At 35.5% G+C, this 23,600-nt stretch overlaps 1 non-coding gene across 1 annotated transcript; it reads right to left on the bottom strand.

Annotated features, from left to right (window-relative positions):
- Positions 1-2,318: 2,318 nt before the first annotated feature.
- Positions 2,319-2,391, bottom strand: TRNAY-AUA (transfer RNA tyrosine (anticodon AUA)). Its single transcript has one exon. It is a non-coding gene; the product is annotated as a tRNA-Tyr (tRNA).
- Positions 2,392-23,600: the final 21,209 nt, after the last annotated feature.

Genomic DNA, 23,600 nt, shown 5'->3' with positions numbered 1-23,600 from the left:
GAGGTTTAATATATGCGAGAGAAATTTTGTAATGACTAAGTCTTCAGGGTAGTAATGAGAATTTTTTCAAATAAGAAATAATTATTGAAAAGCCATGGTTTCAGCCAGGTATACCATTAAAATGCCCAGTCCCACATAGGAACATGTGTATTTCTGTGTATGTTTTGTACATGTGGTTGGTATAACTCCAACTGTGATGAAAATCAATTTTGTGCCATCCTATTTAGAAAGGCCATATTCCAAATAAGGATGATGTATATCCAATATAAATCCACAGTCATAAAATAACTGCTTGTTTACTTCAATGAGCTTAATAACAGTAGCATATTTATTTGTTTTTTAACCATTAAACCATGCGAGATATTATATACACATAATTTTAAAAATTCATTACATAGAAATAGGCATCTTTTTACCAAGAATACCATGGAATCTTTAGTTATGAATTGTCCAATACCACTGAACACAAATTTAAAAGGAATTTAGAGTCTCAAAATTTAAAAGACATGTTAAATACTGATAAAGTGTAAACTACAATTCTATAATGAGGGCACTTTGATTTCCCTTTAGTAGATTTTTCTCAGAGTCTTTCTCTCTTTCTTAAAAATGTCAAGTGTGCTACTAATTTATAGCAGCCCAACATGCAAAAGTAAATTTTGATATGGAGATAATGAAAAAGCATAAAGTCAAGTAATAAATAAAATATTATAATCAATGATGTCCATGAAAACACATTATTCTGAGATCTAACTTTCTGAAAAACTTAAAAAATCCAAGAAAAAGAAAAAAAATGATTAAGACTGAGAAAAATGGGACTGCTAAATAAAAATATATAAATGAATAAAGAAAACAATTGAATAATGGGTGAAGTAATCAGTAAGAGCCTCAAACCATAAAAAAATAAGAATTGTTATATGTGTGTGTATACATACACCATATGTCTATAAGATTTATTTGATTTATACGTTAATCTCCCAGGTATATTTGATTGTAGGATTGTAAGTTGAAGACAAAGTCACCAGTGGAAGCAATATCTTAGATTTAATTATTTGTCTCTTCTAATAACATCCAATAAATACACAGATTAGAACACCTAGTTATTTAAATAACTTTGCAAAATACACAAAGATCAAATAAATATAGGAAATATGTGATTAGTATTTCAGAGAAAACAACTTGGAATAAGGCAGATGCTGGCATATGGTAGAATTAGAGAGTTACATATTTCACATCCAGAGGGATCCAAATAGGGAATGTGATTGCTTCTGGGATATGGATAAAAATGCAAATAGAGCCACTAGACTAAATCCTCAGAGTGAGATAAATACTCCAGAAGATACAGATGTCAATTTGAACAGTAATGGTGATTAGTGTGATTTGGTAATTGAAAAGAGACAGCAAAGCAGAATCTGAAATCTTCCACATTTAGGTTCTATGACATGTTGTTATTTGACTCAATTAAATTACTGAGATATAACTGAATAAGTTTTATCATGAGGCATGATTCATCTAAGCACATGCTAGTTAGTTAGTAATGAAATTCAGAGTTTTGTTAACGTAAATTGAGTTAATGGGAATCTGCAAACAATATTTGATCACAAGAGCACAGCTTTCTATTTTCTTAAGGAGGACATGACTTAAAATGGCATCCTACCTCACTGGTTAAACAACAGAATGAGTAGACAGACTGAAATCTAATTTTGAATAATGATTCATCTCACATTAGGCAAAGTAATTAAATTTGGTTCACTTGGGTATAAAATGGAACAAATAATACCCAAATACCTTGTGGAAATATTTTAATGAGAAACTCAAGAAGCATAAATAATCTAAAAAATATAGTTCTAGATAAATAAATAATAATATTTTCAAATTCACCAGTCATATGCAAAATATATTGGTAGTTGATGCTACATTATTAAGTTAGCAACATAAAATAGTGCAGGAATGCATAAAGGTTGCCTTTATTTTCTAGATAAAATGACTATGAGGCAAAATTTAATTTATTCAAGGAATTTCAAATTTACAAAATTTAAGAAATAATGGCACTGATCCATAGAAATGTATCACCACATTTCAAAAGCATCACTTCTTCGGTACTCAGCCTTCTTTTGAAAAAACTGACCAATGGAAAAGAAAAGTGTGCAGAAAAAGAGCCATACATATATAATTACTGAATGAAGTGAAATAAAGTGAAGCTACTCAGTTGAGTCCGACTCTTTGAGACCGCAAGGACTGTAGCCTACCAGCTCCTTCATTCATGGGATTTTCCAGGCAAGAATATTGGAGTGGGTTGCCATTTCCTCCTCCAGGAGGTCTTCCCTGACCCAGGGATTGAACCTGGGTCTCCTGCATTATAGGCAGACACTTTACCATCTGAGCCACCAGGGAAGTAATACATCAAAATAATTACTGAAATAGAGTGAGGAAAGAATGGTATTTTTGATAAATGATGCTGAATAATTAAAGATGAGCTCAATAAAGGACAGAAATGGTATAGACCTAACAGAAGCAGAAGATATTAAGAAGAGATGGCAAGAATACACAGAACTGTACAAAAAAGAACATGACCCAGATAATCACGAAGGTATGATCACTCACACTCACCTAGAGCCAGACATCCTGGAATGTGAAGTCAGGTGGGCCTGAGGAAGCATCACTACAAACAAACCTAGTGGAGGTAATGGAATTCCAGTTGAGCTATTTCAAATAGTAAAAGATGATGATGTGAAAGTGCTGCACTCAATATGCCAGCAAATTTGGAAAACTCAGCAGTGGCCACAGAACTGGAAAAGGTCAGTTTTCATTCTAATCCCTAAGAAAGGTAATGCCAAAGAATGCTCAAACTACCACACAATTGCACTCATCTCACGTGCTAGTAAAGTAATGCTCAAAATTCTCCAAGCCAGGCTTCAGCAATATGTGAACTGTCAATATCCAGATGTTCAAGCTGGTTTTAGAAAAGGCAGAGGACCCAGAGATTAAATTGCCAACATCTGCTGGATCACTGAAAAAGCAAGAAAGTTCCAGAGAAACATCTATTTCTGCTTTATTGACTATGTCAAAACCTTTGACTGTGTGGATCACAATAAACTGTGGAAAATTCTGAAAGAGATGGGAAGAGCAGATCACCTGACCTGCCTCTTGAGAAACCTGTATGCAGGTCAGGAAGCAAGAGTCAGAACTGGACATGGAACAACAGACTGGTTCCAAACAGGAAAAGGAGTACATCAAGGCTGTATATTCTCACCCTGCTTATTTAACTTATATGCAGAGTACATCATGAGAAATGCTGGGGTGGAGGAAGCACAAGCTGGAATCAAGATTGCCGGGAGAAATATCAATAACCTCAGATATGCAGATGATACCACCTTTATGGCAGAAAGCAAAGAAGAACTAAAGAGCCTCCTGATGAAAGTGAAAGAGGAGAGTGAAAAAGTTGGCTTAAAGCTCAACATTCAGAAAACTAAGATCATGGCATCTGGTCCCATCATTTCATGGCAAATAGATGGGGAAACAGTGGAAACAGTGGCTGACTTTATTTTTCTGGGCTTCAAAATCACAGCAAATGGTGATTGCAGCCATGAATTTAAAAGATGCTTGCTCCTTGGAAGGAAAGTTAGGACCAACCTAGATAGCATATTAAAAAGCAGAGACATTGCTTTGCCATCAAAGGTCTGTCTAGTCAAGGCTAAGGTTTTTCCAGTGGTCATGTATGGATGTGACAGTTGTACTATAAAGAAAGCTGAGCACTGAAGAATTGATGCTTTTGTTTTTGTTTTTTCCACTTATTTTTATTACTTTGAGGCTAATATCTTTACAATATTGTAGTGGTTTTTGTCATACATTGACATGAACCAGCCATGGATTTACATGTGTTCCCCATCCCAATCCCCCCTCCCCCATCCCTCCCCATCCCATCCCTCTGGGTCTTCCCAGTGCACCAGCCCTAAGCACTTGTCTCATGCATCCAACCTGGGCTGGTGATCCCTTTCACCCTTGATAGTATACTTGTTTCAATGCTGTTCTCTCTGAACATCCCACCCTCACCTTCTCCCACAGAGTCTAAAAGTCTGTTCTATACATCTGTGTATCTTTTTCTGTTTTGTATATAGGCTTATTGTTACCATCTTTTTAAATACAGCCACTATGGAGAACAGTGTGGAGATCCCTTAAAAAACTGGAAATAGAACTGCCATATGACCCAGCAATCCCACTCCTGGGCATACACACTGAGGAAACCAGATCTGAAAGAGACACGTGCACCCCAATGTTCATCGAAGCACTGTTTATAATAGCCAGGATATGGAAGCAACCTAGATGCCCATCAGCAGATGAATGGATAAGGAAGCTGTGGTACATATATACTATGGAATATTACTCAGCCATTAATTCATTTGAATCAGTTATAATGAGATGGATGAAACTGGAGCCCATTATACAGAGTGAAGTAAGCCAGAAAGATAAAGACCAATACAGTATACTAACGCATATATATGGAATTTAAAAAGAATTAATGCTTTTGAACTGTGGTGTTGGAGGAGACTCTTGAGAGTCCCTTGAATGCAAGGAGATCCAACCAGTCCATCTTAAAGGAGATCAGTCCTGGGTGTTCATTGGAAGGACTGACGCTGAAGCTGAAACTCCAATACTTTGGCCACTTGATGCGAAGGGTTGACTCATTGGAAAAGACCATGATACTGGGAAAGATTGAGGGCAGGAGGAGAAGGGGATTCCAGAGGATGAGATGGTTGGATGGCATCACCAACTCAATGGCCATGGGTTTGGGTGGAATCCGGGAGTTGGTGATGGACAGGGAGGCCTCGAGTGCTGTGATTCACGGGTTCACAAAGAATTGGACAGGACTGAGCGACTGAACTGAACTGAATTAGATATAATATGGGAAAAATCTGACTGCATCACACCTACTACTATACACTAAATAAAATCAAGTACAGTTGGATTATGGACCTAACTCTGAAATGTAAAGCAGTTAAGTTTTTAAGGAAAATAGAATATTTTTGTGACTTGGAGAGGATTCAGAAATTTCTTACATAGGACAAAATAAAAATTTATCCTATAGGAAAAAATTGATGATTTGGATTACATTAAAAATAAGAGTTTCCATTTTTCAAAAGATTCTAATCAGATAATATAAAACAAGTGACAGAATTAATAAAAATATCCATATCATATTTGACAAAATGTCATGTCCAGAAAATATAAATAACTTCTAAAATTAATGAACAAAAGAAAACATAATAGAAAAATGGGCAAAGTAATTAACTCTGAACTTGACATAAAAGGTTATATAAAGCACTACTAAACATGTAAAACGATCCTTAACCTCATTGGTCATCAGGTAAATGTAAACTGGAACTATAGAGGGATAATTTCTACCAGGTAAGTTAAAATTGAAATCACTGCTCTTACGGGCTGATTGAGTCCATCAAAATTCATAAGTTGAAGTTTTAATTTTCAGTACCTCAGAATGTGACTATATTTGGAGAGAGGGTCTTTAAAGAGGTTGTCATTGTTGTTCGGTCACTAAGTTCTGTCTGACTCTTTGCGACTCCCTGGACTGCAGTACACCAAGCTTTCTTGTCCTTCACTATCTTCTGGAGTTTGCCCAAAATTATGTCCCTTGAATCAGTGATGCCATCCAATCATCCCATCCTCTGTCATCCCCTTCTCCTCCCGCTTTTGATATTTCCCAGAATCAGGGTCTTTTCTAATGAGTTGGTTCTATGTCTCAGGTGGCCAAAGTATCAGAGCTTCAGCTTCAGCATCAGTCTTTCCAATGAATTATTCAGGGTTGATTTCCTTTAGGACTGACTGGTTTGATCTCCTTGCTGTTCAAGGGACTCTCAAGAGTGCTCTTCAGCACCTCAGTTTAAAAACATCACTTCTTCAGCACTCAGCCTTCTTTATGGTCCAAATCTCACATCCATAGATGAGTACTGAAAAAAAAAAAAACAAAACAAAAACATAGCTTTGATTATATGAACCGTCACTGGCAAAGTGATGTCTCTGCTTTTTAACATGCTGTCTAGGTTTGTCATAGCTTTTCTTCCAAGAAGCAAGCAGCTTTAAAATGAGGTGATTATGGTAATCTGAATCCAATATGACTGGAGTCTTTATAAGAAGAGGAGATTTGGACACAGACACACATGCTAGCAGAGAGACAAGATGAGATCACAGGGAGAAGAAAGGACACTAACTAGCCCAGGAGAAGAAAATAACCCTGTGGATATCTTGATTTCAGACTTTCAGACTACAGATTTATGAAATAAATAAATTTCTGTCGTGTGAGCCACTCAATCTGTGATGTTTTGTTATGGTAGATTTAAGAGATTAATACAATAACAATACCATCTATTGGTAAAAACTGCATCCTCATACACAGCTAATGTATATACACCAAGCTTGCTGTCACTTCAGGGCCTTTACATAATATTATGACTTGCTTCCTCACTTATATCAGGTCTTTGAACAGATATTTATCTCTTGTGAAGTCTTTCCTGACCTCTCTACCTAATACCTTATCACTCTTACACATATTCTTTATTTTCTTTTCTTGCTTCATTCTGAGTAATTATTTATCACCCATATTTATTAGATATTTATTACACATCTCTCACACAGCTAACATGTAAGTCTCTTGAAGGGCATAGATTTCATCTGCTGGTTTTTTCTTTTTTTATTCACCTTACTTGGAATACTGCCTGGTATGTAGTTGGCAGTCAGTAAAAACTTGCTTGAAGGGGATAAACAAATCAGTTTTCTCTTAATTTTAATTATTAGGCTTCAATATTACTCTGTCATTAGTAACTTTCAGTAAATGGATAATTGTTAAGTGAGAATAATTCATGGGTTACCTAAATTATGAATGAAGGTGTGAGGCAGAATCCAGGATAGAAAGCATTTACTAATATTAATCAAATGGTTTGATTTAACACTTTTCATTTTAACAAATCACAATGATCTCTGCAGTGGTTTGGTATAAAATCACCATATCAGAGGGAAAAATCATTCCATTGTTTATTTCTTCTCAAAGTAGCTGTCTCTTATTATGTAATTTACAAATTGCTAAATATATGTCTTTCAAAAAACAAGAATTGTTTAAGCAATGTATTTGGAGATCAATGATGCAAATTAAAATTTAATGTAATCAGTGGGACACATGAAATGCTGGAACAAAGTGGTTTTCAGTGTTGGTCTCATTTCTGTCATGCACAATATTTTATTTTCCCACATATATAACTATAATTAATAATTATAATTACTTAGCATGATTTAGATACAATTTCCCCTCTATACACTCAGGGCAAGTGTGAACTGAGTTATTCAACAGAAAATTACTTTCTCCAATTCTACATATTTTTTCCAAAACAAATCTTATTCCTACTGCAAATATATGTTGTTTACTTTTTAAAATGATACTATAAATTATGTGTTATTAACACAGATGCAAATTCTAAGTTTGGAATTAGAATTTCCCTTTTTTAAAGACTGATTAAATGCTCTAGCCTAACCACTTGCTTCATGAGTTACTGTCCATAGATATTTCTCATTCATAGCTGGCTGATTTGTTTCTTCATTATAAACACCCTACCATAAACACTCAGACTGTCCTTTTTCCCCTTCATCAGAATTGGCCCACAACCTGCTTGAAAGCATTTCCACAGAGCTACAGATAAACATCAGCAGGTCACCTTCCACTGATTTATTATTTTTATTAGGATTTGAAATCACTACCATGGAAGAAAGCATGCAAGTTACCTTGTTAAATCAAGATCAAAATTGAACTCAGTAAGGCACTCTTATGTGGTTCTAAACTTGTCATTTCAATCTGTTTTGTTTTTTTGCACTTAGATCTCGAACTCAGAGCCCTTTTATCTCATTTTTTTTTGCTGTCCTTTGGGCACTCCACCAACTTCTCTTACTTCTGTGACTAGATTTGTTTTTTTCTTTTGCTTCTATTGTCTTTTACATTTTGTTATTGTGGTTGGTCTTTTAGAGTGTAAGACGGAACTATTCCATAAATGTTGGCTATTTTCAAGCTTCTATGCCAATATTTGGTGAATCACAATCTACTGAAAGGTCAGAAGAACAATAATCTGTAAGATTAAGTAACTAGTATTAGATATTTAGCATATGGCTCTATCACAGACAATGATCCTTATGTGAACATGATCATCTTTGTATTGCTCATGATGAAATCTCAGTGACTACCTCAGTGCTTGTCATGTAGATAGTGCTCAATAAATGTTTCTAAATGGATACTATTTGCTTGCTTTTATTTGACACTCACATAGCCTTATCTATTTATTTCAAAGCCTTATCTATTTAACTCTATTTAAATCTCTGACTAAAATAATTTCAATTGAAATGCATTCTTTGAATGCTCTTCTGGTCAGAGTATGGAGCTTTAAATAATGGGACTCTACAGTTTTATTTTCATTAAAATATATATTTTTTCCTACAATATAATTCTCAGTAAACTAAGAGAAAAATCATCATTTCCTATTCATCATTTCAACCTCTTACACAAGTGAAAATATAATTGTCAAAGAACTAATATTGACATTGGAGAGTATTATGAGAGAAAAAGTGAGTTAAAATTGCATGATGCTTACATGTACATGTAAAAAAATCACTTGCAAATACTAAAGCTGTCTTACTGAGAAAAGAGGCAGGTTTCATTAACCTAAATGAAAAGATGCTTGCAAGGTCAAATTTTCAATGATTTGTCCAATAGCATTCCCCTAGGTTCTTTTAGGAAAATTGACCTAGGCTGACACACAGCATTAAAAAGTACAGAATTTCTGTATCTATTTAACTACCCTGAGATATGTCAACTAAAAAGTGGCACTTGCTATCTGCCTCTGCAAAGATTAGGTCACTAGCTACTGCAGCCACTGACCTTCAAAAACACTCTGAAAGGAGTTCAGAGTGGAGATCAGGAATGAGGCACTCTGTGCTCTGGGAAAAATGGGCAAAACTGTCTTCAGATAATTAGGTACTATCAGGAGATTTTACAAGCCCAGTTCTTGCATTTCTTCATAGAACAGCACCAAAATCATTAACCGAGACATCTGCTCCTCCTGAAGAGAAGCAAGCCTCTGCCAAAATGAATGTCTGACTGCATATACCCCCATCCACTAAAATCATACATAATACTGACCTCCTCCCTACTTTTTGGTGCAGTTTCTCAAAGTTGTTTGAATGCTGCCTTTCAAGCTCTAGTCCTCATTTTGCCCCAGATAAAATACTTAACAACTCTCATGTTCTACTTTTCATTTTAGTTGACAAGTAGATGTATAAACTTTGCCAACAAAGGCCCATCTAGTCAAAGGTGTGGTTTTTCAAGTAATCATGTATAGATGTGAGAGTTGGACTATAAAGAAAGTTGAGTGCCAAAGAATTGATGCTTTTGAAATGTGGTGTTGAAGAAGACTTTTGAGAGTCCCTTGGACTGTGAGGAGATCCAACCAGTCCATCCTAAAGGAAATCAGTCCTGAATATTCATTGGAAAGACTTAGGTTGAAGCTGAAACTCCAATACTTTGGCCACCTGATGTGATGAACTGACTCATTGAAAAAGACCCTGATGCTGGGAAAGACTGGGCGCAGGAGGAGAAGAGGGCAACAGAGGATGAGATGGTTGGTTGGCATCACTGACTCAACGGACATGAGTTTGAGTAAGCTAGAGGAGTTGGTGATGAACAGGGAGGCCTGGTGTGGGTCACAAAGAGCTGGACACAACTGAGCAACTGAACTGAACTGAACTGAGATGTATAAACAATATGAAATACTTTTCTCCTTTATGAAAATCATTTCAACACAAGAAGAAACAAAGAGCCCAAGAAAGGGCTTCAGAGAATTTGTACACTCCTTTTGCCCTTTTTAGTTAATTAAGTGACCTCAATAAAATGGAGGGCATCCATTTTTAAATCTCAGGATCTCTGAACAGTAGATTATATCTGAAAATCAAAACACAAAACACCATCTCTGCTGTCAAGGGAAAGGCAGATTCATGGGTTGATTAATTTAGCTTTATGTTTCATCTATTTATATCATTAACTTTTTGTTTTTGTTCTATTTATTGCTTTTTAATGAGAGATATTGAGAGAGATGATATTTTAAACTCATGGCTGAAATTATGTTTTTTGATGGTCTCTTTTATGTTTTTTCTCCCAGCTGACAAACTATAAAATCAATTATTTTAGAATTAAATAAATTAAAGACATCTATTATGAAAAGGTACTTTTAAAAATTAAATATGGGAAAAGATTTTTGATGTTTTATCATAAAGTGGAAAATCAAGTATCCTACAAGCCACATCTAACAGATGTCTCCATAAACCTGGCTCTTAAAGAGGCCTGTTTTTTGAATCTCAAGACTGCTAAAAGCATCTCCCATCTGTGGGAAGTTATAGGTGGTGCAGAGGAAAAGAACCTGACTCCAAGTCTACAAAGATGTGGAGCCTGCATGAAGAAAGTTTGCAGAAGTCCAAGGAGATTGAAGAGGAAGATGAGATTGAAAGACTAGAATAAGGACATAAAGAATGGAAGGTTTTGGCATATGACAAAGTAGTGCAAAGTGGTTCAGTAGATCACCCATAAATCTAGCTTTATGTGCTTGCATCTTTTAGGCTTCCCACGTATTTTTTAAAGACCTGAAAGTGGGTGTTTTATTATTACTACAATAAAGCCACTCTCATATTTAGCTTTATGTTGCCCTTGGTGTTTTATACATAAGTACTCATTCAATATATGTTTAGTTTAATTTAATTATAGATAGAATCTCCCAGTAGTCACAAATCACAACAGAGAAATGATTTTCCTTTCTTTTTTTCACTTTAGGATAACACTGAAACTTTGTGGGAAGGTGGGTTTACTTAAAAAGCATTTCTTTAGTTATTCAATTAAATATAAGAATAATAGCAAACCTTTCCAAATGTAATTTTTTAAAGTGTCTTAAAATTGTTGCCTTAGTTAATTTTGTTATTTAACTAATTTTGCAATTAGGTTAATTTTGATTGGTGTTAATATAGTATTACTATATATTAAGGCAGCTTTAATTCTAGATAAAATTTTATCAGGCTTAAAAAGATAATTGTGATAGCATTATTTATCTGCTTACTCAGAAATAGGAAATGGTTCTCCATATTAATCTGGAATATCTAAGAAAAAAGAAATATCATATGCTAATTTCAATGTCTCTGGCTGTCTGAAAAAAGACAATTTTATAGTCCGTGCATGCTAAGTTGCTTCAGTTGTGTCAGACTCTATGGTCTTCTTTCCATGGCTCTTCTCTCTATGGGATTCTCCAGGCAAGAATACTGAAGTGGATTTCCATGTCCTCCTCCAGGGGATCTTCCCAACCCAGGCATCAAACCCGTATCTCTTACATCTCCTGCATTGGCAGACAGGTTCTTTACCACTAGAGCCACCTGGGAAGCCCTGATTTTATAGTACAGTACCATAAAAGTTAATTTTAGTACGTAAATATTTGGCATAACTTTTCTGCTGGGAAACTTAAATCATATTGCTGATGCATTGCATCATTTTTGAAGATCTTTAAAACTGTTTTTATTGTTTAGAGTGGTAGCAAAATAGCTATTACTGTACATAAAATAGAAAACATTGCTCTTTCACAAAATCTAAATGTTGTTGGTATGACTCAGTTTTAACTTATATTTTCTCTTATTGCAACCTACCACAATGCATAAAGTGTTATCAGGTAGCTATCACATAATTAGACTATTTTATTATAATACAGCAATATCAAGAAATTCATGTAAAAGCAAACATAATTCAAAAATTAAAATACCCTGTTACAAAGTTTTTTGCAAGCCTGTCTTTCAATCAGAACAGAATTATTTGTCAAAGGCTTAAACAATACACGCATATTGACTACTCTTGAGAAACCTATTACATTTCATTATTCAGAAAAGTGAGCATTGACTAGGAAGAATGTTGCATTTGGATTACATTTTGTCCTTGGGTCATGATTTTCCCTGTCCCTATCTACAGTATTTTTAACTACTTAATGCACATCATCTTTTTGCTCCTAGTAAGTAAAATGCTCTTGACTGAGTCTAAGGATGATTGATGTCAGCAGAGTATAAAGATATATGAATGTATAATGGTTTTGGACATAAAACTTGACCTTCGTTTGTTTTTCTGCCTGCTTTTTTTTTTTTTTTTTTGGGGGGGGTCTACTTTATTTGAAGTCAATTGACACATCGTGCCCCTGGCCCACCCTTCCCTCAGGATTGAGTGCCAAATTTCTCCCTCTGAAAAGTAGTAACCAGGCATTCCCCCCCACCCCCAACAGAAGACCTTCCTAACTAGGGGAAAGAGAGAGAGAGATGGACAGAGAGACTAATTTTAGTGTTTTGTTCTATTTCTTTTCTTTTTTTTTTTTTAGTAGACTAAGGAACAGGCCTCGCACAGGGTGACTCCCTGGAGGTTATTCTTCATTGTCTCAGAGACATATCAGGGCTAATGCTGGTGTGGGAATTTGATTTTGTTACATAGCACGTCCTTACCCGTTGACAGCAATAGCAGGGATAGTAGATCCACATTACCAAACTTTCTTCTCACTGCCTTATTTATCAGTGAAAATCATGTCCAGCAATGCATTTCAAGATTTCCATAACACCAAAGCATAAAGCCCCATTCCAAGTTTTCATTTCCGCATAAAGTGGCTGTTGTTTGAACCATATGTGTAAAGTGGAATCCACTTGTGCTAGCATGACTGCAATTAATTACATAAAGTATCTGACCAATAGTAGCTATAGTTTCACCTGAATATAAGAACAACAACCAACAGAGTGTGACAATTTGTTTCAATAAAATAAACTCTTACACAGTATGAATGCTGGATGCACACTTTAAATGAGGTGGGTCATTTAAGCTCAGGCCATATCACAGCCATCTGAGCTCCATTTATGGCTCTCTACCTGGCTTTCTCTGCACCCCAGTGTTGGATCTGAGTTGGCCACATGATACATATTGCTATGAAGGAGATGATATCCAAATACTTTAGTCTTCAAAGATAGTAATGGCAAGGACATCTCTCCTGTTCTGACACTTCTGTTTCTCTCTTCCCAATTTAAGAGTCCTTGTGATTTCATAAGACCTATATGGATCATCTACAACAAAATTCTAATTTTAAGATCAGCTTATTGTGTGATGTGAAAGTCACTCAGTTGTGTCCAACTCTTTATGACGCCATGGACTATACAGTCCATGGAATTCTCCAGGTCAAGAATACTGGAGTGGGTAGCTTTTCCCTTCTCCAGGGGATCTTCCCGACCCAGGAATTGAACCAGGGTCTCCTGCAATGCAGGTAGATTCTTTACCAACTGAGCTATGAGGGAACCTTAATTTTACCTGTAACCTTAATTCCTCTTTGCCATGTAACACATTAGCATGGATTAGGGATCAGGATGTTAACATCTCGGAAGAGCATTATTCTGCTTACTATAGAAAGGCATTTTATAAAAACTGAGATAACATTTCAGATTTCTAAGAGAAGTTGCCATTTATATAGTACACAGATGAGCAACTCAAATCATGTAAAATTCCTGGTAGCTTGAGACAGTAATGCTAATTCTAGACCCAACCAGGCTATTGTGGATGTGATTTCTATCAACTATTACACATGGTGGCTCCAGGATTGGATGAGGTTTGAACTTTAGGGAGACAGTCTACTGGTTAATAGCTGGAGAAAGTGGGGCAGTCAGAGAATAAGATTTTCTCATTATTAAATAAAATACATCCTAGCTATTTTATTTCTGTTATCTCTTCCACTAATTTTTTCTTTTGAAGGCTTTTGTAGGATTAAAATAAGCCCTCTCTTATCTCTAAGACTTAAAAATGATTCTTTCACTAAACCATTCAAAACACTGAATAACTGAGCTTAAATTATTTAAGATTTCTAACTTTTAAGTATTAAAAGTGATTCTTGCTGTGGAATGCTCTGAAACAATGAACAACAGCGTTTAAAAGATTTAGAGTCAGGTGTTTCATGTGCTGGTGAAACCGAGTACGGCCCTACGGAGCTCCTAGACAAGGAAGACTTTCTGTCCCTCATTTTCTTGTTGGTCGTGAACAGACCTCAGCCTTCATGACCTTCCCTGAGTTCCAAAGGGTAGATTCAAACAGTTGCTAGTCAAGGGAGAAGCAGCCAAGAAGCCACCTAAGGTGAGATTAAAGGGACCAGAGAAGCTCATCAAGATTACCTAGGACGTGAGGAACGCAGGCCCTGCACACAATTAATCTTAGAGCAACCCCACACTTTAACTATTGCTGTAAAACTCCTCATCAAATCCTCCAGGATTGGATCACATAGTTTTCAGGGCAGAAGCCTGCTGTGCCCCACTTTGCCTGGCAAAGCATTAAGCTATTCTTTTCTACTTCATCCAAAACTCTGTCTTTGACATTTGATTTGGCACCAGTACACAGAGGTCAAGTTTCTGGCATCACTGATGCATCTGCTCTATTCCATCATCAGTTACATAATTAAAAAAGAGACACTGTTAGCCTCTTCTTAACTTCCTAACTACACACACACACACACACACACACACACACACACACACACATATAAAATGATAACCACAGCACAAAATTTATCCTGTTTTTGGAACACTGAAGTATGCTTTAGCTTTTCTGCTGTGAGGCTGTGGGGATACTTTTTACCAGGTTTTTCTCTACAGGATGTTCATACACCCACACACACACACACACACACACACACACACTTTCTTCATATATATCTTTCTTTAATACATCAGGCTATAATAATAAATGTAGATATTCATTACCTTTGGTTAATATTCTTCTGTGCTTTTAAGATAGCCAGAGTTTAGTTTTCTTCAAGGAAAACACAAAGCAACTGCCAAAATATTATTTATAGGTGAACTATTAATTATATATTCCATATTTTATAAAGATTTAAATATTACAGAGAAGACATATTTATTTTGTGAGTGTTAGACAATAGTTTAAAGCTTTTTTTCCTTCATGTAAATATTGTCGTCAAGACTATTCCTTATATTTTATACCCCACAATCTGCTTTTTTGTGGCATCTCTTCCTGTCTTTATCAGTGGCTCTATTGTTTCACTTGAAATGAACACTTATTTAGGCTGAAGACTTTTAAGTGAATCAAAATGTTCTGAGTTCATCTACATTGAAAATACTGAATTGTCAGAAAATAGATCAGTGTTGGGACAGAAGGCATTATCTGTGCAAAAAAGGGCAGGATGATTTTGCCATGTAATTCCTAGTTCAGTCTATATCCAGGAGAGAATCCTGATTTGTCAATGACAACTGCATACTCCAAAATTTCTACGACCACCTGCAGTTTAGTGAGCCTCAGAATACGGTTCCTAAAACACTCCCTGGTCACTGAAAATGCTCTGCAAAATAAATGAAACTTTGGTGAATAAAGGTTAAAGAACATTCTCATCTACAGCACAGGTTAGCCTCTAAAGTACACTACTAATTCTATCCATGTATTTGGTATTCTTTGCATACATGAAGTCCACAAAGGCAGGTGCGATACCTGTTACTCTCAACAGTGGCACTGTGTCTGTGACACAGATACTTCTCAGTAGATACTTGGTAATGAATGAGTTTACATTAGTTAAATGCAAATGTTGGTCCACAAATTCCAATACTCCAATTTTAAGTTAACTTTATATTACTTGCGTGTCAGTCCTATTAAACTAATTGCATTATGCCATACTTAGAATAGAAGAATTCTTCTCAATAATAAGCTAAAATATAGTTACACACAAAGATAGAGGTAAAGTGGAAAAAAGGAAGAAAGGGAGAAAAAGAAAAAAAAAAAAAAAACCTTCTCAGAACTTACTTCTCTTCCTCTGTTTGCCCAGATGATCAGTGATTGTGGAGTTTAGAAAAGCTTTTCCTACATATCCAATGGCTAATACAAAATTCTAGCAAAATTGCAAAGAAACTGGGTGACTTACACAATACCGGTGGAAATGCAAAATAGTACAGCCACTCAGGAAAAGAATTCAACTGTTCCTAATGAAACTAGCCATGCAAATATTATATGATGCACCAATGTCACTCTTGAGCATTTACCCCAGGAAAATAGAAACTTAATGTTCATGCAAATACCTTTACACAAATATTCACAGCAGCTGTATTCATAATAGTCAAAAGCTATAAATGACCAGATATTCTTCAATAGGTGATGTTTAAACAAACTATGTTCTATCCATACTATGGAATACTATAAAAAAAGGAATGAACTATTAAAACACTCAACAACTTGAATGACGTGTCAGGGAATTATTTTCTGTGGAAACAGACGAGCCTAAAAGAAAATATGCTGTAAAATTTATATATTTAATTTAAAATGTAAAAATAAATGTTATCTTCTCTCACTACCATTACATAATGGGTAACAACAATTACAATAACAATCAAGTTTTATGAGACTTTCACAACACTGTTCTTATTTTTCTCATTTTGATTACCCAACAGTAATCTATCTATAGGCCTTTAGACAGTGCTGATTTGTAATAATACATTACCCAGAAATTCCAAAATTCAATGAAGAATTTTACTAATCCTAAAACACTGAGTATATAGGAACCAAAATGATCTTAATCAAATCTGTATCTATTTACTATGAACAGGCACTACTGGCTGCCTCTCAAAGTCTCTTCTCAGTCCTTTTCCACCTCCCATCACTCCCACTTTCTTCTTTTGTTCCTTCTTTTCCATAGAGTATAGATTGGGCAGATTTGCACAGCTAGGAGTCATACAACTAAGTTCTGAAAACCCATTGGGACAGATATTATAAATAATACTTATAATATATACTATTATGTATTATATACAATAATAGTAATAACAAAAAGAGCAGAAAATAACAATTGTTGGCAAAGATGTGGAAATATGGAACCATTGAGCATTGTTGGCAAAATTGTGAAAAATGGTAAGTCATTATGGATAACAATAAGGTGGTTCCTCAGACTATTATACATAGAATTATCACATGATCCAATAATTCTACCAAAGAATTGAAAGCAGGGACTCAAGTAGGTATATCTATATCCATGTTCATAGCAGAATTACTTTCAAGAACCAAGAGGTGGAAGCAATCCAAGTATCCTTTGACCAATGAAAGAAAAACTAAATGTTCAAAAATGTTATATATGTGTGTGTGTGTGTGTATGTGTGTATACACATATACGTAAGTATACATATACATAGATATAGATATAGATATAGGCTTCCCATGCAGCTCAGCCAGTAAGGAATCTGCCTACAATGCGGGACACCTGGGTTTGATTCCCAGGTTGGGAAGATTTCCTGGAGAAGAAAACGGCAACTGACTCTGGTATTCTTATCTGGAGAATCCCACGGACAGAGGAGCCTGGCAGGCTATAGTCATATACACACACAAAAACAATATGGAATATTACTGAGTCTTAAAAAGGAAAGTAATTCTGATAAATGCTGCAAAATGGATAAAACTTGAGGATACTTTTCTATGTGAAATAAACCAATTGCAAAAGGATAAATACCATGGTTCTGCTTATATGGGCCTTATAATAGTTCATAGACATAGAAGTAGAATGGTGGTTTCTGGGGGCTGGGGAGAAGGTGGAATGTGGAGTTATTTAATGCGTATGGAGTTAAGTTCTGGAGATCAATGTGGCAATTTTTTCATAACAATATGAATGTACTTCACGCCACAGAATTGTATATTTTATAGTGGCTAAAATGGTTATTTTTATGTACTTTAAATCATAGTTTAGAAGATAAATAATGTTTCCTTTATATGAATTGAATTGAGCGACATTAGAAGTTAAAGACTGAACCACACAAATTAAGGACTGAGGAAAACAAAAACAAAAGTACTGAAGAGAATGAGAATATGGTCTTCCGTATTTATAGGGACAACAAAGATACTATTTCTAATTTCTTTTTCAGTCTGTTATTAGGTTGTTAGAGAATAATATATATTGAATTAGTGGTTTTCAGAGTACACATGGTAGAACAAAGTGAAATAATCATGTGTGAAACATTTTTTGAATAATGGTACAGTTGTTATAAACTGGTATAAGGAGAACCCACCTGACATAGATGTCCTTAAGTAAATATAAAAGGCATTTGCCATCTTTCAGTTATCTGTACTAACTCATTCAGCACTTCTGAGATCTAAGGGATAATGAATAACCACTCAGTTTCAGTAATTTTGTAATCACGCAGAATATTACTCACATTTCAATTTCATCATCTGTTGTCAACAAATTTAGAGAAGAATACACCATAAAGTAACTGAAACCTACAGTTATATATATAGTATATTTTTTTCAACTTTGAATATCATTTAAGTTCAGTTGCTCAATCATGTCCAACTCTTTGCAACTCCATAGAGTTTTAGCACGCCAGGCTTCCCTGTCCCTCACCCACTCCTGGAGCCTGCTCAAACTAATATCCATTGAGTCAGTGATGCCATCCAACCATCTCATCCTCTGTCATCCCCTTCTTCTCCTGTCTTCAATCTTTCCCAGCATTAGGGACTTTTTGAACTAACGAGTCAGTTCCTCTCATCAGGAAGTCAAAGTATTGGAGCTTCCACTTCAGCATCAGTCCTTCCAATGAATATTCAGGACTGATTTCCTTCAGGATTGACTGATTGGATCTCCTTGCAGTCCAAGGGACTCTCAAGAGTCTTCTCCAACACCACAGTTCAAAAGCATCAATTCTTTGGAGCTCAGCTTTCTTTGTGGTCCAACGCTCACATCCATACGTGACTACTGGAAAAGCCATAGCTTTGACTATACAGAACTTTTACAGTATGAAAAGGCAAAAAGATATGACACTGAAAAGTTTGAACACACAACAGATGTTTTCAAGAAAACAGGATGAACTATTCTAACACGTCCCTTATACTTTGCTTTCCCCTCTTCCTTATAGTTAAAAATCTGGAACATCTCCAGTGACTTTTATCACTTCATTTTTGCTTTTATTTTTTGTTTCTCGATGTCAAATATATAACTGATGTGAAGAGAAATCTTATTGGGTAAGATTTCAACTCTTTTGATACTCAACTTTAGAAAAAAATCAGTTTCTTTCCTGTGGAGATATCCCCTAAAGCTTTTAAAACTTTTTATTTGTTATTCTTTTTAATGATAGTTGATTTACAATGTTGTGCCAATTTCTTCTGCTTAGGAAAGTGACTTAGTTATACACATTTACACATTCTTTTTTTAATATTATTTTCCATTATGGAGACTGCATATAGTTCCTTGTAGTAGGACCTTATTGGTTTTTCATTCTAAATGTACAGTTTGCATTCACAACCCCAAACTCCCAGTCTATCCCTCTCCCTTCCTCCCTCTCTCTTGGCAATCACAAGTCTGATATCTATGTCTGTGAGTCTATTTCTGTTTTGTAGATAGGTTCATTTGTGACTATTTTAGGTTTCATATATAACTGGTATCATACGATATTTGTCTTCACTTAGTATTTAGGTCCATTCACATTGCCACAAATGGTATTTTTTTATGGCTGAGAAATATTCCATTGTATACATGTACCACATCTTGTTTATATGTCCATCTGCTAATGAACATTTAGGTTGTTTCCATGTTTTGTTATTGGGAATAGTGTTGCTATAAAAATAGGTAACCCTATATGCAAAACAGAAAAAGAGACACAGATGTACAGAACAGACATTTGGACTCTGTGGGAGAAGGCAAGGGTGGGATGTTTCGAGAGAACAGCATTGAAACATGTATATTATCTATGGTGAAACAGATCACCAGCCCAGGCTGGATGCATGAGACAAGTGCTCGGGCCTGGTGCACTGGGAAGACCCAGAGGAATTGGGTGGAGAGGGAGGTGGGAGTGGGGATAGGGATGGGGAATACATGTAAATCCATGGCTGATTCATGTCAATGTATGATAGGAACCACTACAATGTTGTAAAGTAATTAGCCTCCAACTGATAAAAATAAATGAAAAATAAACAAATAAATAAAAACAGAAGAAAAAATAGGGGTGCATGTATCCTTTGAATGATCGTTTTGTCCAGGTATATGCACAGGAGTAGGACTGATGGATCATATGGTAATTCTGTGAGGCACTTCCATACTGTTTTCCACAGTGGCTGCACCAACATTCCCACCAACAGTGTAGGAGGGTTCTCTTTTCTCCACACCCTCTCCAGCATTACGTGTAGATTTTAATGATGGCCATTCTGTCTGGTGTGAGGTGACACCTCATAGTAATTTTGATTTGTACTTCTCTGATAATTAGTGACACTGAACATTTTTTTTATGTGCCTACTGGCCATCCATATGTCTTCTCTGGAGAAATATCTATTAAGGTCTTCTGCCCAGTTTCCGATTGGATTGTTTGTTTTTTTCTTGTTGAGTTATATGAGTTGCTTGTATATTTTGGAGGTTAAGCCCTTGCCAGTTGCAATATTTTCAAATATTTTCTCCCATTGCATAGGTTGTCTTTTTGTTTTCATTTATTATTTTTTATGGTTTCATTTGCTGTGCAAAAGCTAGTTTGATTAGGTCCCACTGGTATATTTTGTTTTATTTCTATTGTTTTAGGAGACTGACCTAAGAAAACATTACAATTTATGTTAAAGAATCCTTTGCCTATGTTGTTTTCTAGGAGTTTCAAGGTGTCATATCTTACATTTAAGTCTCTAAGCATTTTGAGTTTATTTCTGTGCATGGTATGAAGGTGTATTCTAACTTAATTAATTTATATGCAGCTGTCCAACATTCCTAGCACTACTTGCTGAAAAGACTTTTTCCTATTTTATATTTTTTGCCTTCTTTGTCAAAGACTAATTAGTGGAAGGCGTGTGGGTTTATTCCCAGGCTCTCTATTCTGTTTCACTGATTCCTATGACTGTTTTTGTAATAGTACAGTGCTGTTTTGATTTTTTATTACTGTAGCTTTGTGGTATTGTCTTAAGTCTGGGAGAATTATGCCTCCTGCTTTGTTTATTTTCTTCAGGATTTCTTTGACAATTCTGGGTGTTTTTATGTTTCCATATAAACTTTTTGGATAGAAATTTGTTTAAAACAGTTACGTTTTACTATGAAGGAAATTTTAAAAGTAAAATCTACTTTAATTTTTCTATTTCCTCATTATTAAATATCAGAAAACACATACATGTTGAAAAAGGAAACCTCATGAAAACAAAAGTATGCTTCAATTGAGATATTTACCAAGTATGAATCACCTGCTGCCGCTGATGCTCTTCAGTCACCAAGTCATGTCTGACTCTTTGCAACCCCATGGATGGTAGCACGTCAGGCTCCAAGGGACTATTCAGGCAAGAATACTGGAGTGGGTTGCCATTTCCTTCTCCAGGGGATCTTCATGAACAAGGGATCAAATCCACATCCCTTGCATTGGCAGGCAGATTCTTTACCACTTAGCCTCAAGGGAAGCCCCATGAATCAGAATGCTTAACTCTTACTTTCCTAGTTTGGCCCTGTGTCATAATAACTGTCCTGATATTAGAGTATTAAATATTTGGTTTTTAAAGAAGATAGTTTTAAAGCAAAATTCAAAAATCTATGAAAAGTTACAGACAGTAAATAACAAATGTAAGCTCAGTCTGACACATTCAATCTTTTGAATGCACAGAGTAATAGACTTAAATCACTTCACATATGGAAATTCATTTGAGGACCAGTGAGCTGTGAACTTTCCCCATGTATCAAAATTACTGCAACACCTGGACCAAATTTCTCTCTAATGATGCACTGCAATTGCATTGTGAAGTGTTCAACAGTTTTCAGAATCATTCTTATTCAAATTGATTTCCACTGATGAGGTACTGCACTGTATTTCAGAAGTTTTTTCAATTGACTCAATTTTGAATATTACCCATAGAAGGAATCATATATGCATCTACATTTATAAATGAATATTTCTTCTGGTTTTCTGCTTTATCTTGAGTACTCCTTTTGTATAGAGTATTGAGTGTACTGATTATAAAAATATATTTAAAGTTCATTTATATATTTGCAATAGAAGTGATCTTTAGGAATTTTAATTTTACCCTAGAGCATTCTGAAACAAAAATAGAGATATGGAAAGAAGACAAAAAATTTTGAAATGATGCATTCTATTTCTATTTGTTAATTAAAACATGCTCACATCAATTAAGTAATAAAGCAAAGATTTGAGAACAGGAGGCTAGTCTAGACTCAGTATTGCTAACTATAAACTTGAACATGTCTTAACCAAAGTCTTCTAGCTCAAAATGTCTAAGCCTTAGCCACAGGCACTTGAGTAAATTTTCTCTATTTTAACAGCACAGCAAAGCAAAGGGACCCCTTTACTGGTTTCATAGAGATATACATTATCAGGCTGGCGACAGGGAGAGCAGCTTTCCCACACTGCTACTTGTTATTCAGTTGCTAAGTCCTGTCTGACTCTGCGACCCCATGGACTGCAGCACACCAGTGCTGTCCTTCACTATCTCCCCAAGTTTGCTCAAATGCATGTGCATCTCGTCCCGTGCTGCTCCTTCTCCATTTGCCCTCGAACTTTCCCAGAATCAGTCCCTCCAATGAATATTCAGGTTTGATTTCTCTTAGGATTGACTCGTTTGATCTCCTTGATATTGAAGTGTCTTCTCCAGCACCACAGTTAAAAACCATCAATTCTTCAGCATTCAGCCTTCTTTATGGTCCAAATCTCACATCCATACATGACTACTGCAAAAACCACAAACTACACAAACCTTTGTTTGCAAAGTGATGTCTCTGCTTTTTAATATGCTATCTAGATCTGTCATAGCTTTTCTTCCAAGGAGCAAGCATCTTTTAAAATTGTGGCTGCTGTCACTGTCTACAGTGATTTTGGAGCCAGACTGAAAGTGAAACTGTCTGGCTGTTTCCACTTTTTCCCTATTTGCAATGAAGTGATAGGATCAGATGCCATGATCTTAGTTTTTACAATGTTTAGTTTTAGCCAGCTTTTTCATTCTACTCATTCACCTTCATCAAGAGGCTTTTTAGGTCCTCTCCGTTTTCTGCCATTAGTGGGGTATCATCTGCATATCTGAGGTTGTTGATGTTTCTCCCTGCAATCTTGATTCCAGTATTTGGAAAATAAGTGATGCCATAGGAGCTACATTATGATGCGTTTCTCCCTTTGGCTACTGACTAGAATCTGCATCTGCCCTTTGAGTGGTAGTAGATAGGACCTCTTTACTGTGGCACCATACATTTCTAACAGAGGAAATTCCTTCCGAGTGATGCTACAAAGGGATACTCTCCAAATGTTATCAAATAGTAGTTGAGTAGGATTTCTTTTTTAATTTAATATATTTGAATCCCTTAAATGTGTCCAGCTAATTATTATTACTTAAAAAGAAAATTAGGATAAAAATAAATATCTTATTTGTCTGAATCTTATTTTATAAGCAAAAGTTATAAGAAATGCTATCAATTTATAAATCAAAATAAACTCAGTTTTGGGCTACCCATCTTGACAGTTTGGCAGAAAATTCAATATTAGTCATTATTAGGGTCTCTCTACTTCTTGCCTAC

Source organism: Odocoileus virginianus, chromosome 21 (assembly GCF_023699985.2).
Source record: "Odocoileus virginianus isolate 20LAN1187 ecotype Illinois chromosome 21, Ovbor_1.2, whole genome shotgun sequence".
Lineage (NCBI taxonomy): Eukaryota > Metazoa > Chordata > Mammalia > Artiodactyla > Cervidae > Odocoileus > Odocoileus virginianus.
The sequence above is the reverse complement of the archived record's forward strand: the minus strand, read 5'-3'. Positions and strand labels throughout refer to the sequence as shown.